This window comes from Ctenopharyngodon idella, chromosome 12 (assembly GCF_019924925.1).
Source record: "Ctenopharyngodon idella isolate HZGC_01 chromosome 12, HZGC01, whole genome shotgun sequence".
NCBI lineage: Eukaryota > Metazoa > Chordata > Actinopteri > Cypriniformes > Xenocyprididae > Ctenopharyngodon > Ctenopharyngodon idella.
Window position 1 is genome coordinate 14,477,491 of NC_067231.1, and position 14,842 is coordinate 14,492,332.

Consider the following 14,842-nt stretch of genomic DNA (forward strand, 5'->3'; position numbering starts at 1 on the left):
GTGTGAAAGTAATGTTTTTGCACACTTAATAGTATGTTATTTATAATTAAATGAAAATGTATTATAGTTGAAAATTACAGTTATAAATTGATATTACATGCAAGTTGATCTTGAGAGTGCTTTTTGACCCACTTAAGTAAGACTTAAAAGGATAGTTCACCCAAAAATAAAAATTCTGTCATAATTTACTCACTCCTATGTTGTTCCAAACCTGTATGAATTTCTTACTTCTGTTGAACACATAAGAAGGTATTTTGAAGAATGTTGTTAACCAGACAATTGACGGTAGCCATTGACTTCCATAGTATTTTTTTCCTACTATGGAAGTCAGTGGCTACCGTCAATTGTCTGGTTAACAACAGTCTTCAAAATATCTTCTTTTTAGTTTAACAGAAGATAGAAATTCATACTGGTTTGAAACAACATAATGGTGAGTAAATGATGACAGTAATTTCATAATTACCTCTTTTGTCTTTGAAATATGGTTAAAATATATTGCAGAATGTACTGACAAGCATTTATGGTAAACTAAAATATACTTTACTGTCATTTCTATTGAAACTTGTATGTCATGTAGTTACATATTTGTAATGAAACATTTGTAATGATGAAATTGCCATTTTGTACATTTAAAATATGTAATATAAAATAACACACTGGAGTTAATCATTTTCCACACAGGAAAATGATTAACTACTAATAATTAACTATTAATTAAAAAGTACTTTACATGTGCTTTAGTGTTATTCAAGACATCAAAATAAATGTATTTCTTTAAAGCAATCCAAAAGATTATTAAAACATAATGATTTAAGTAAAGCTTTTAATTTAAAAAAAAAAGTGTACTTAAGTGTGTTAAGAACCATAGCCGTGAAAGTGTACTCTCTTTAAGTACACTTTTATTTCTGCTTTTTTAAGTTTTTTTTTTAAAGTATAGTACAAGTGCACATTCAATACAATTAAGTGCAATTCTTTTTCACAAACAATATATGTGAGGTTGTCTTAGATTTTGGGTTAAAGATGGCATCTTAAAGCAACACAAGTATGCTGTCTACACTAAAAATAAAGGTTCTTTATTGGTATACTGTATACGGTTCCATGACGATCCGGTAACACCCATGGAACCTTTCCATTGTACAAAAGGTTTTTATAATGGAAGAAAGTTATTAAAATGTTTTTCACACTAAGAAAAATGTTTCTTTTAAGAGCTGTTCACTGAAAGGTTCTTTCAGGAACACACAATGTTTCTTCTATGGCATCACTGTGAAACCCCCCTTGGCTTGAACCATTTTTGAGAGTGTACCTTTTTTTTTAAATAGCCTTTTTGTGCCAGAAGCAGACATGTTTTAAAATGCTGTCTAGGTAGACAGCTCACTAGGTTTTGGAACAGGGCTAAAGACTCACAGAAGATTCAGTGTGTTTTTATGTTAAATGTACTAAGTGTGCCTTTCACATTAGTATGTTCAGAGTGTGTTGGATAACCAAAGCTATTTTGGTCAAGGATATTTTGGCCATCCTTAACATCTGTGTCACATACAGCAGACCAAGTAACTATTGCAGCATAAAGCCAAGACTAAAACCATTAATATGTATGCTGCTCTTCTGAATTTAACAATCATATGTACAAGATAAGAGTGGAAGAATATTTCCAGTGTTGTCCTAAGGTTATTTTAATATTCATGTCATCAAAGCATTAAAAAGCTAACCCAATTCAACTAGAATATTTTTCTTAAGTCTCAATTCCCAGTTCTCCTTCTGTGTTCCTTTCCCCCAAAACGTCAAATCGAACGTTTTGTTCTCATCATTGTAAATATGCAAAGTCCCTTTATGAATATCAAATTACCTGTCATGAGCAATAAAACAAAATACAGATAATTTATAATTCTCTCAGCATTCTGCCATAACCCCATTTTAAACATGAAATGACCCAATAATGCAAACAGCCCTATCGAGATGAACACATGTGGAGGACGAAAAATATTCATCCGAAGATTAGCACTTTTCCGAGGTTAACACCTTTCCAAGAGCATTTCCCACACGCTGAATACTGCACACCAGATTAACTCTTCTTACAAGATTAAGAGTTCTCCTGAGATTAACACTCTGCTTTAAGATTAAACCAACTTCTCTACAGATTAACTCTTTTTGATGCTACTGCTGCACTTCACAGCTCTAGACATCTTATTTATACATTTCCATTCACACTATTAAAATGAACAGCAAACATTTGCTCAGATGTTAAATTGGGCTCCTAAATAATTTCTCACTTTCATTTTCAGCCATGACTTAAAGTGTCTCTATTATGCTATTAATTTTTTTTTTTTTTTGGGAGGTCTCCTACAATATGTTTACATGCATCCAAGGACAAAAAACACTTCATAATATACATTGCAGCATCACCTCTTTTCTTACAAAGTCTAAAACAGTTCGATTTGGTCTCTCTAAACCCCGCTTTCCAAGAGCCTACTCTGCTCTGATTGGTCAGATGGCCCAGTCTGTTGTGATTGGTCTACCACTTACATACACGGGCAGCCAATGAAGACCGTTGGATGACATTATGCAAATTTGTTACAAACCTACGTAGGTTTGTGCAGGAAGGAAGACTGGAATTACTGATGACTCGTTTCAGGCAGTTCAGAATCTGTTCTTTCATTTGGGAGACAAACTTAATTTATCGTACAAATTTTCAGATCTTTTACATTCACAAACAGCTATATTATACACTACATAAATAGCAATATTCGAAAAAGCATAATGGGGCACTTTAATATTTGAATGTTACACATTTGAATGTCATATTCCCCAGAACTCACTAACTTCAGTCAATTAAGGGAGAGGAAAGCTGTATTTATCTATCAGGCTGAACCTATACAATCCATCCATACTTTGGTCATAGTTTTGTCATGTAAGCACAGAAATGGCCTTTAAATGTGTGTTGAACAATGACATAAATTGTTGGGGATGAAATAATATAGACCACACAGAGAATGTGAGTCATGATAATGTGAGACATAATGCACTGTGGATTCCAGCAGTGATACTGAAATCCATGATTCAGATCACATCCTAAGCAGCTTGCCAAGACCAAAGGCAAGATTCTGTGGCATATAATATACCATCCACAGCTAAAGAAAAGAATCAGCATGCTGGGCAGAGTATTACACCATATGGGTGTCTGGAGGGGCTGAGATCTTTGAGATATCACATTTATATAACACATATAAACTGCTGGATCAGAAGGAGGCACAGAATTTTGAGTCAGTTATTTCTTTAATAACTAGGTTGCGTGAGTATTGTAGATAAAAATAGGTTGTAAAATAACCACAAATTTACATTCCAATCACACCTTTCACAGATCATTTGCTTAAAACTGACAATTCCGTCATTATTTACTAACCCTTCTGTCATTCAAAATTCATATGAATTATTCTGGTGGAAAATGAGTTTTCAAAAGCCCAAATGTCTTTTCCAATTGATCACTGACTATCAAGTGCATTTCTAATTGATTCTGGGTCTACTTGCATACCTTTCAAGGCTTCCAGAGGCAGCAGAAAATTGAGAAAAATATTTTTCAAAATGCGTTAATGAGAGTAAAAAGTAAATTTACATATTGTCTTGTGGAGTTTTTCCTTGCCATTGTCACCTTTATCTTGTCCAATAGTTGTATGGCACTGGTTTCTATAAAGCATCTTTGCAGTGATATTATGAAGAATGCTAAACAAATGAATTTAAAATAATTTAAACATTTAAATTGCCACATATACATATATTGTAATATTAGGCAAAAAAGACACTGTATAAAATGCAAATATTTTTTCTTAACATTCATCATTTTGACTGTACAATGACAAAGGCTAATAATTCAGTTTCCAATATTGGAAACAACATGCTGCCATTATAATAACACTACTGTTTTTATTTTTCTATTATATTTTTCATATACAATTTAAATGTGTCTGCTGCATACTTGAAAGTATAGCTGCCTTTATTTGCAGTTGTTAATATATCTCCATATTTGGGGGGGTCATTGCCATTAAAAAGTCTGAAAACCCCTGGCCCTGTAAAAATGAAGTCCCTGACTATAAGACTATAATGCAAAGGAAACATTCAAAATGACATTCAAATCAGAGCTCTGGATGTATAGCCTATGTGAGTCTTGGTAAAAACTGGTTGTGAGTTTTTGAAAAATGGAAGGAGAGAAGGACAATGTGAGAAAGGATCACAATATTAAAGGTGCAGTATAGGTCAAAGTCCCTTTCAAGGGAAGTCTGTTCACTCGACAGCTATATTTGAAACACCTCCGGGCAGCTATTTTGGGCATCCAAGACCAAGTCCTATCTATTTGAATGGGGGAATCCTGAAATCTCAAAAACTGCTTGGCGAACTCACCATTAAATAACATATTTCATATCAGCAACAAAATCTGACATGAACTGTCCCATAAACATTGTTTCTTATGCTCAAATAGCATTAAAAAAGCGTATTTTCAGGCTAGACGTGCCAATATGCATGTGCAGTCCTAAGTGTGAGTCTCAGGTTTCTTTGGGAACTGGAGCTTCTAACGGCAGCTTCAGTGATGCAATGACTTATCAAAAAGCGATTGGCTATGCATCACAACAAGCAGCGTTAAAGGGTTAGTTCACTCAAAAATGAAATTTCTGTCATTAAGTATACTACCTGCCTGTCAGCGTATGTTTTTACATAACCTCGCGCAGCCTGTTCGCACAGACATCATACGTATTCAGCACGTTTCATGCTATGCAGAGCTTTATACAGACAGACGTCAGTCACAGAGCACCGGAAACAAACAGCAGCCACTTTTTACAGTTCCTACCGAATCAAAACAACAAGCTTATGCTGCGTTCATGCCATAACAACCGTAATTAAGAAATGGCAACCTGTGACGTTCTTTGAAACATGAGGTAGTTTAAAGGGTTAGTTCACCCAAAAATGAAATTTCTGTCATTAAGTACTCACCCTCATGTCGTCCCAAACAAGTAAGACCTTCGTTTACCTTCAGATACACAAATTAAGATATTTTTGATGAAATCCGAGTTTCTAAACCACACATATATCCACATATTTTCCAACGTCATTGCACCTTTTGAGGTCCGGAAAAGAGGTCCGGGAAAAGAGGTCCGGAAAAGAGGTCCAGAAAGACATAGTTAAAATAGTCCACGTATCCACAGTGGTTCAATCTTAATGTTATGAAGTGACGGGAATACTTTTTGTGCACAAAAACAAAACAAAAATAACGACTTTATTTAACAATTTTGAATTTTTGTCTTACGCAGTTGACGTTGTGAACGCAGTGCATGCTTCCGTGTTTAAGTTCGAACGCTGACTCATTATTGGACGACTCCTGCGTCAGCATCACATGCATGCGTCATGTTGCTCATGTGTACAGCATCGGCCTATACTAAGCTGGCATTCAGACGTAAACAAGAAAGCATGAACTGCGTTCACTACATCAACAGCGTATGACAACAGTTCAAATTGTCAAATAAAGTTGTTATTTTTGTTTTGTTTTTGCGTACAAAAAGTATTCCCGTCACTTCATAACATTAAGATTGAACCCCTGTAAACACGTGGACTATTTTAACTATGTGTTTACTACCTTTCTGAACCTCAAAAGGTGCAATGACGTTGCTGCTTATATACAGTATGTGTGGTTTGGAAACCCTCGGATTTCATCAAAAATATCTTAATTTGTGTTCCAAAGATGAATGAAAGTCTTACAGGTTTGGGACGACATGAGGGTGAGTATTATTTCATTCGGACCGAATATAATGTTTGGATTTACATTTTATGGTACTACGCCTTCCACAGACGATATATATTTATAAATAATGCTATTAATAATACATTCAGACCATTTAACATAGTGACTGCTATCAGGATATGAGGAAACTTTCAACCAGTATAACGAAAAATGTTTCTGTAGTGAATCACCTATTCAAGTCAAGTCACCTTTATTTATATAGCGCTTTTTACAATGTAGATTGTGTCAAAGCAGCTTTACATTGATAACTGGTACATTGTTTGACTGCACAGCAGCTCTTAAAGAATAGTGTCAATGCAGGCAGATCAAAAGCACTGTTGAATATCAAAATGTCAACTCAAGTGTCCCCAACTAAGCAAGCCAGAGGCGACAGCGGCAAGGAACCCAAACTCCATCAGGTGACATCAGGTGGCAGACAAGTGGCAAATTGGTGTTAAAATGGAGAAAAAAACCTTGGGAGAAACCAGGCTTAGTCGGGGTGCCAGTTCTCCTCTGGCCAACAGTGCTTTGTTACAATTCAGGTTGCTATCATAAGTCCAATAGGATCGCAACATTAAAAGTATTTATTTCAGTTCCATCCAATTGAGGATCGTATTCATCACGCCGGTATGGACGGTTGTTGAGGAACTGTGTCGTGGCTGTCGTGTCGATGAGGCCTTCACAGGGGATGATCAAGTTGACTCAATCTCTGCTGATACTTCAGGGCTGCGTTGTGGTCGTGTCAAGGTGCAGGTCCTTGGTCTCACCTGGATACGGCCCGGATCCGGTTGACTACGGTGAACCTCGGGATAAACAGAAAGACTAATATTAGCGTAGATGCCATTCTTCTTCTGATGTAACGAGTACATCAGGTGTTATAGGAAGTGTTCCCGGTTCCGGCTGACCTAATTTATGCAGCCTAATAATCCTTTAACGGATTTGGAAATATAAATTGGTAATGTGTTATGTGTATGCCAGGTTAAAGAGATGCGTTTTTAGTCTAGATTTAAACTGACAGAGTGTGTCTGCTTCCCGAACAATGCTAGGAAGATTGTTCCAGAGTTTAGGTGCCAAATAGGAGAAGGATCTACCACCTGCAGTTGATTTTGATATTCTAGGTATTATCAGCTGGCCTGAATTCTGAGATCGCAATAGACGTGAAGGACTATAATGAATTAGGAGCTCGCTCAGGTACTGGGGAGCTAAACCATTTAGTGCTTTGTAAGTAATTAGCAAGATTTTAAAATCTATACGATGTTTAACAGGAAGCCAATGCAGTGTTGACAGAACTGGGCTAATATGGTCATACTTCCTGGTTCTAGTAAGAACTCTAGCTGCTGCATTTTGTACGAGCTGTAGTTTATTTATCAGGCGAGCAGAACAACCACCCAGTAGAGCGTTACAGTAATCTAGCCTTGAGGTCATGAACGCATGAACTAACTGTTCTGCATTTTTCATTGAGAGCATATGTCGTAGTTTAGATATATTTTTAAGATGGAAGAATGCGGTTTTACAGATGCTAGTAACATGGCCTTCAAATGAAAGATTGGTATCAAAGAGCACACCCAGGTTCCTAACTGACGACGAAGACTTAACAGAGCAGCCATCAAGTGTTAGACAATATTCTAGGTTATTACGTGAAGAAGTTTTTGGTCCAAAAATTAGAATCTCTGTTTTTTCTGAATTTAGTAGTAGGAAATTACTGGTCATCCAATTTTTTATATCAGCTATGCACTCCGTTAATTTTGTGAATTGGTAAGTTTCGTCAGGGCGCGAAGAAATATAGAGCTGAGTATCATCAGCGTAACAGTGAAAACTAACGCCATGCTTCCTAATGATATCTCCCAAGGGTAGCATGTACAGAGTGAACAGTAACGGTCCTAGTACTGAGCCTTGTGGTACTCCATATTGAACTTGTGATCGATATGACATGTCTTCGTTTACTACTACAAACTGATAACGGTCAGATAAGTATGATTTGAACCATGACAATGCAATTCCACTAATGCCAACATAATTTTCGAGTCTATTTAAAAGAATATTGTGATCAATAGTGTCAAATGCTGCACTAAGATCCAGTAACACTAATAGAGAGATACAACCACGATCTGATGATAAGAGCAAATCATTAGTAACTCTAATGAGAGCAGTCTCAGTACTATGGTACGGTCTAAATCCTGACTGGAAATCCTCACAGATACCATTTCTTTCTAAAAAGGAACATAGCTGTGATGATACTGCCTTTTCTAGTATTTTTGACAGAAAAGTGAGATTTGAGATCGGCCTGTAATTGACTAATTCTCTAGGATCAAGTTGTGGTTTTTTAATAAGAGGTTTAATAATAGCCAGCTTAAAAGTTTTTGGTACGTATCCTAATGATAAAGATGAATTGACGATATTGAGAAGAGGGTCTATGACCTCTGGAAGCATTTCTTTCAATAGCTTAGTCGGTATAGGGTCTAACATACATGTTGTTGATTTTGATGATTTAACAAGTTTAGACAATTCTTCCTCTCCTAAAGCAGTAAATGAATTGAATTTTTCCTCAGGGACACTACAATGCACTATCTGACACGATACTGTAGTAGACGGTTGCATGGTTATTATTTTTTCTCTAATATTATCAATCTTGCAAGTAAAGAAGTTCATAAAGTCATTACTGCTGTGCTCTTTGGAAACATCAGAAGTTGAAGCTTTATTTCTTGTTAATTTAGCCACTGTATCAAATAAATACCTAGGGTTGTGTTTATTTTCTTCTAAGAGTTTTGAAAAATAGGCAGATCTAGCAGATTTTAAGGCCTTTCTGTACTCAATCATTCTCTCTCTCCACGAAATACGAAATACTTCTAGTTTTGATTTCTTCCAGCTGCGCTCCATTTTTCTGGCTGCTAACTTTAGGGCCCGAGTGTGGTCATTGTACCATGGCATTGGATTAATTTCCTTAATCTTTTTTAAACGCAAAGGAGCAACTGAGTCTAATGTGCTGGAAAAGACAGAGGCAATAGTTTCTGTTGCAACATCGAGGTCTTCTAAGCTGTCTGGTATGCTAAGGCGATGAAAATGATCAGGAAGATTATTTATAAAGCAATCTTTAGTGGTAGAAGTGATGGTTCTACCATATTTATGGCATGGAGGCAGTTTAGCCGCCTTGACTAAATGTAGTATACACGAGACTAGATAATGATCTGAGATGTCGTCACTCTGCTGCAGAATTTCAACAGCATCAATATCGATTCCATGTGACAATATTAGATCTAAAGTATGATTACGACAATGAGTGGGTCCTGACACATGTTGTCTAACACCAATAGAGTTTAGAATATCTGCAAATGCCAATCCTAATGCGTCTTTTTTATTATCTACATGAATATTAAAATCACCAACAACAAGGACTTTACCTGCAGCTAGTACTAACTCTGATAGAAAGTCAGCAAATTCTTTGATAAAGTCTGTATTGTGTCCTGGTGGCCTGTATACAGTAGCCAGCACAAATGTCAACTTACATAATGTTACGTAAAGTACCATAGTTTCGAAGGAATTATATTTGAAAGACTTCTGACTAATACTGTAAATATTACTATAGATTACAGCAACACCTCCCCCTTTGCCTTTCTGACGGGCATTGTGTCGATAATCATAACCTTGAGGACTAGACTCATTTAAAGTAATGTAATCGTCCGGTTTTAGCCAAGTTTCTGTCAAACACAGCACATCTAGATTATTATCTTTGATAATATCATTAACAATAAGTGATTTTGAAGAAAGGGATCTAATATTTAACAACCCGAGTTTTATCATTTGTTTAGCATTATTATCTCTATTTTTTATTTGTTGAACATCAATTAAATTTTTACCATTAAATGGGTTTGGAAGTTTTTTGTTTTTACTAATTCGGGGTACAGACACAGTCTCTATTTGAAAATATCTAGGTGTAAGAGTTTCTATGTGTTGAGAGTTATCTGAATTTTCTGACTTCTGTAACGTGAGGCAGCTAGCAGACGGTCGGTTTAGCCAGTTTGTCTGCTGCTTTCTGACCTGGGCCCCAGTTTGTCATGTTTCAGTTCTAAGACTATGTGCCATATTACTAGAGAGAAGAGCAGCACCATCCCGGGAGGGATGAATACCATCTCTTTTTAACAGGTCAGGTCTGCCCCAAAAACTTTTCCAATTATCTATGAAACCTATATTATTTTGCGGACACCACTTAGACAGCCAGCCATTGAGTGATGATAATCTGCTAACTATCTCATCACTCCGATGAACAGGAAGGGGGCCAGAGCAAATTACTTCTCCTGACATTGTACTTGCGAGTTCACACACCTCTTTAATGTTAATTTTAGTGATCTCCGACTGGCGAAGTCGAACATCATTAGTGCCGACGTGAATAATAATCTTAGAGTATTTACGATTAGCATTAGCCAGCACTTTTAAATTTGCTTTGATGTCAGGTGCTCTGGCTCCCGGCAAACATGTGACTATGGTGGCTGGTGTCTCTATTTTCACGTTCCGTGTAATAGAATCGCCAATAACTAGGGCACTTTCAACAGGATTCTCAGTGGGTGTATCACTGAGTGGGGAGAACCTGTTTGATGTTCTTATTGGAACGGAAGAGTGGTGTTTTCCGCGGCTAGGCCGCCTCACCGTTACCCAAGTGCCCTGCTGTGCGGGCTCTACAGCCGGAACCGAACAATGTACAGAGTTCACTAAGCTAGTCGCATCCAAAACAGTATCTGAAGCCCTTGCATTCTTACTATCCTCGATTAAAGTTTGGATGCGTGTCTCTAATTCTGAGATTCTCTCTGTCAGCCTGACTATTTCCCTACATTTATGACATGTAAATCCCTCATCACTGACAGAGAGAGCTATGGTAAACATGTGGCAAATGGAACAGGAACCTATTGCACCTTTAAGCGGAATACTTCTCTTCCAGCTCCCCCTCTCCTCCTCCAAACCCCTGAGCTTGTTTGTCAGATTTTAACCTGTGTCTTTCCTGTGGCTCCAAACTGTCTGAACTCAGTTGACATGAATGAGATGTGGCTGCTCATGGCTGCGCACTGTGTGTTTGTGTGTTAATGTGTATGTACAAGTGTATCTTTGTGTCTCTCTGATTCTGGAGACGTCTCTCCCGCATGGTTGAGTCTTAGTGGGTGTGCACTGACATTTGCGTCCTCCTGGCCCCCTGCCTTTCTCTCATCTCCATCGTGACTTCAAGGCCCTCCTGTTCCTCTGAGGCTAAAGTGAGGGTCTGTGCTCTCTGACAAAGCTACTCATTACCACTCTCTTTGGGCTTTTCTCTAACCCTGAATTTGCCCTCTGGGTGAGAAGAATTTGTGCAGGCTGCTTGACATGATGAGCTAATGCAAACCTTTATGACTCTTACAATAGAAATAACAGACCATATTTTTTTGTAAAAGTTGCAAAATCACAGGAAGGGGGTCACCTAATTTAGTGGTAGTTGTTTATAGTTAAAGGATACACAGGAAAAACCATAATTCATTACACTTGAGAAGCAAAGATGGAGAGAGGATGACAAAAGGGCAACCAGCAGGACAGGACCAACTACTGGAAAATGACACTGCGCAACAGGCATAAATTTCTAATGCTTTGGCAACGTAAAGTTTTCACCATGTCAATAAAATCACTAAAAATAATCCCCTAAACTTCTGCTGCAAGTATAATAGAAACAGAGTGCAAATTATTTCACGTAAAACATTAAGTAAATGACATGAGGGGCTATTGGGATGGCACAATGTGAATTTGACTAATTGGTTATCTGCGGGTTACACATTACAAGAGTAATTCGGTTCTACATAGCATTAAGAGAGGCGAAGCTGATCCTCCTGCAATATAATTAGATACGGCATCCTGCGAATAATTGCTGATAAAATCACTCAACACAGATCCAAAGATACAGAACCCTGTTCCGCATAAAACACAACCGCGCAGAGGAAATGTGACAGGGCCGCCTGTACAGGCTCTCATTGGAATGACTGCGCTGCAACCGGTTATATTACTACAATAAATTATGTAGTAATGATTATTACAATTAAGTGAGACAACCATACTAATTATACATTTGAATCAAAAAGACACTGTTCTGTAATTTGTGTTAGTTGGGTAGCTATCAGATCTTTATTAAAAGGGTGAACCTTATTAGGCTCCTATTGTTTTGTACTAATATGTATGCCAAAGAATTGAATAAAGCTAAACACATAGTGTAGTATGATACTTTCAAGTAGAAAAATAAACATTTCACACATTATTATTTGCCTTACAACCAATATATGCCCTTCAAATAGACTATTAAGGTATATAAAATGTATTCTCTTGCATAATAAGTGGACACATAAATGTCCATACCAGCTAGTTGTTGGCCTCTTTACTAAGCAAACCTAACTAAGATGATTTAGTGACTAAGAGAGACAGAAGATGACACAAATTAGCCCTATTGTGATTGAACAAACATGTCAGATAGCATTGCTTCTGACCTGACATGGCTGGCTGACAGATCACTGTATATCTGAACCCCTCAGGAAGGACTCAGTGGCACTATCCCAGGATGCCCTTTTTATCAGATCTCCTACACTGTCTCCTAGACACTGGTCTGTACTTTACACTAGTCTGTGTTGTGGCCGAAATAAATGTGTGTCACTCTCCGCAACTCATATTCAGTGTGTGAGTGAGACATCATGGCAGCGGGAGTCAGGATTGAGTCTGTATGCACTGAGGCAAAGGGTGAAAGCCCAGCAGGACGTCTAGCAAAGCTGGAGTCAATGACTTCAGCCGTCTGAGTATAAGCGTGGCACATCCTCAAGAGTCAACCTCAGAGAGGACAATCATTTCAACATGACTGAAAACAACCACCAAATCATTTTATGTTGTTATCCCCTTAACAATACACAGCATTTGTCATATTCTCTTGAAGAGAGAGACAGATATTAAGAAAAATCTGAAAAGGAAGCCTCACATACTGATTAACAGGCAAACAGACAACATCTCAGAAGTCCCTTCAAGTCAAGTCAGTTCACTTGACGGCCACTTTACATTTATATACATAATTATTGTCACAGTTGGGTGAAATAAAGTTGAATGCAGGATCTAATTGCAAGCAGTTAAAATGTTTATTTATAATGAACTCAAGAACTAAGAACGTGAACAGAACAACCAATGTAAACGCGAGGAGAACTGACAGTGAACAGAAGGAAACGAAGAACTTAAATACAACAAACGAATGAACTAAATGAACATCAGATGCAAACGATAATCAAACAATGAGTAACTTACGAAACTAACTAGAAGCGGGAAAAAGGAACAAAGGAAACAGTGCAAAAACCAACTCATAGTAAAACACAGGACATAACCCTGACAATTGTGAAGACTGACAGGTGAAGTGAATAACACTGATTATCTCTTCATCACGGCACCTGTTAGAGGGTGGGATATATTAGGCAGCAAGTGAACATTTTGTCCACAAAGTTGATGTGTTAGAAGCAGGAAAATGGGCAAGCACAAGGATTTGAGCGAGTTTGACAAGGGCCAAATTGTGATGGTTAGATGACTGGGTCAGAGCATCTCCAAAACTGCAGCTCTTGTGGGGTGATCCCGGTCTGCAGTGGTCAGTATCTATCAAAAGTGGTCCAAGAAAGGAACAGTGGTGAACCAGCGACAGGGTCATGGGCGGTCAAGGCTCATTGATGCATGTGGGGAGCGAAGGCTGGCTCGTGTGGTCCGATCCAACAGACGAGCTACTGTAGCTCAAACTGCTCAAGAAGTTAATGCTGGTTCTGATATAAAGGTGTCAGAACACACAGTGCATCGCAGTTGGTTGCGTATGGGGCTGCATAGCTGTAGGCCAGTCAGGGTGCCCATGCTGACCCCTGTCCAATGCTGAAAGCGCCAACAGGGGGCACGTGAGCATCAGGACTGGACCACGGAGCAATGGAAGAAGGTGGCCTGGTCTGATGAATCATGTTTTCTTTTACATCACGTGGATGGCTGGGTGCATGGGGAACACTTACCTGGGGAACACATGGCACCAAGATGCACTATAGGAAGAAGGCAAGCCGGCGGAGGCAGTGTGATGCTTTGGGCAATGTTCTGCTGGGAAACCTTGGGTCCTGCCATCCACGTGGATGTTACTTTGACATGTACTACCAACCTAAGCATTGTTGCAGACCATGTACACCCTGTACAGACCATGTACACCCTTTCATGGAAACGGTATTCCCTGGTGACTGTGGATATTCCCTGCTTTCAGCAGGATAATGCACCCTACCACAAACCAAAAATGGTTCAGGAATGGTTTGAGGAGCACAACAACGAGTTTGAGGTGTTGATTGGCCTCTAAATTCCCCAGATCTCAATCCAATCAAGCATCTGTGGGATGTGCTGAACAAACAAGTCCGATCCATGGAGGCCCCACCTCGTAACTTACAGGACTTAAAGGATCTGCTGCTAACATCTTGGTGCCAGATACCACAGCACACCTTCAGGGGTCTAGTGGAGTCCATGCCTCGACGGGTCAGGGCTGTTTTGGCAGCAAAATGGGGACCAACACAATATTAGGAAGGTGGTCATAATGTTATGCCTGATCGATAATATATATATATATATACTATATTGCCAAAAGTATTAGGACACCTCTCTAAATCATTGTATTCAGGTTTTCCAATCACTTCCATGTCCACAGGTGTATAAAATCAAGCACATAGGCATGCAGACTGCATCTACAAACATTTGTGAAAGAACTGGTCGCTGTCAGGAGCTAAGTGAATTCAAGTGTGGTACCGTGATAGGTTGCCACCTGTGCAATAAGTCCATTTGTGAAATTTCCTCACTACTAAATATTCCACGGTCAACTGTTAGTGGTATCATAACAAAGTTGAAGCAATTGGGAACAACAGCAACTCAGCCACGAAGTTGTAGGCCATGTAAAATCACAGAGCGGGGTCCGCGCATTCTGAGGCGCACAGTGCGCAGAAGTCGCCTGACTTTCTGCAGAGTCAATAGCTACAGACCTCCAAACTTCGTGTGGCCTTCAGATTAGCTCAAGAACAGTGCGTAGAGAGCTTCATGGAATGG

At 38.5% G+C, this 14,842-nt stretch overlaps 1 protein-coding gene across 1 annotated transcript in view; it reads left to right on the top strand.

Moving 5' to 3' along the window:
- Positions 1-14,842, top strand: part of shisa8b (shisa family member 8b) — a 46,058-nt gene that overhangs the window by 4,616 nt on the left and 26,600 nt on the right. The gene's annotated exons all lie outside the window — the stretch shown is intronic.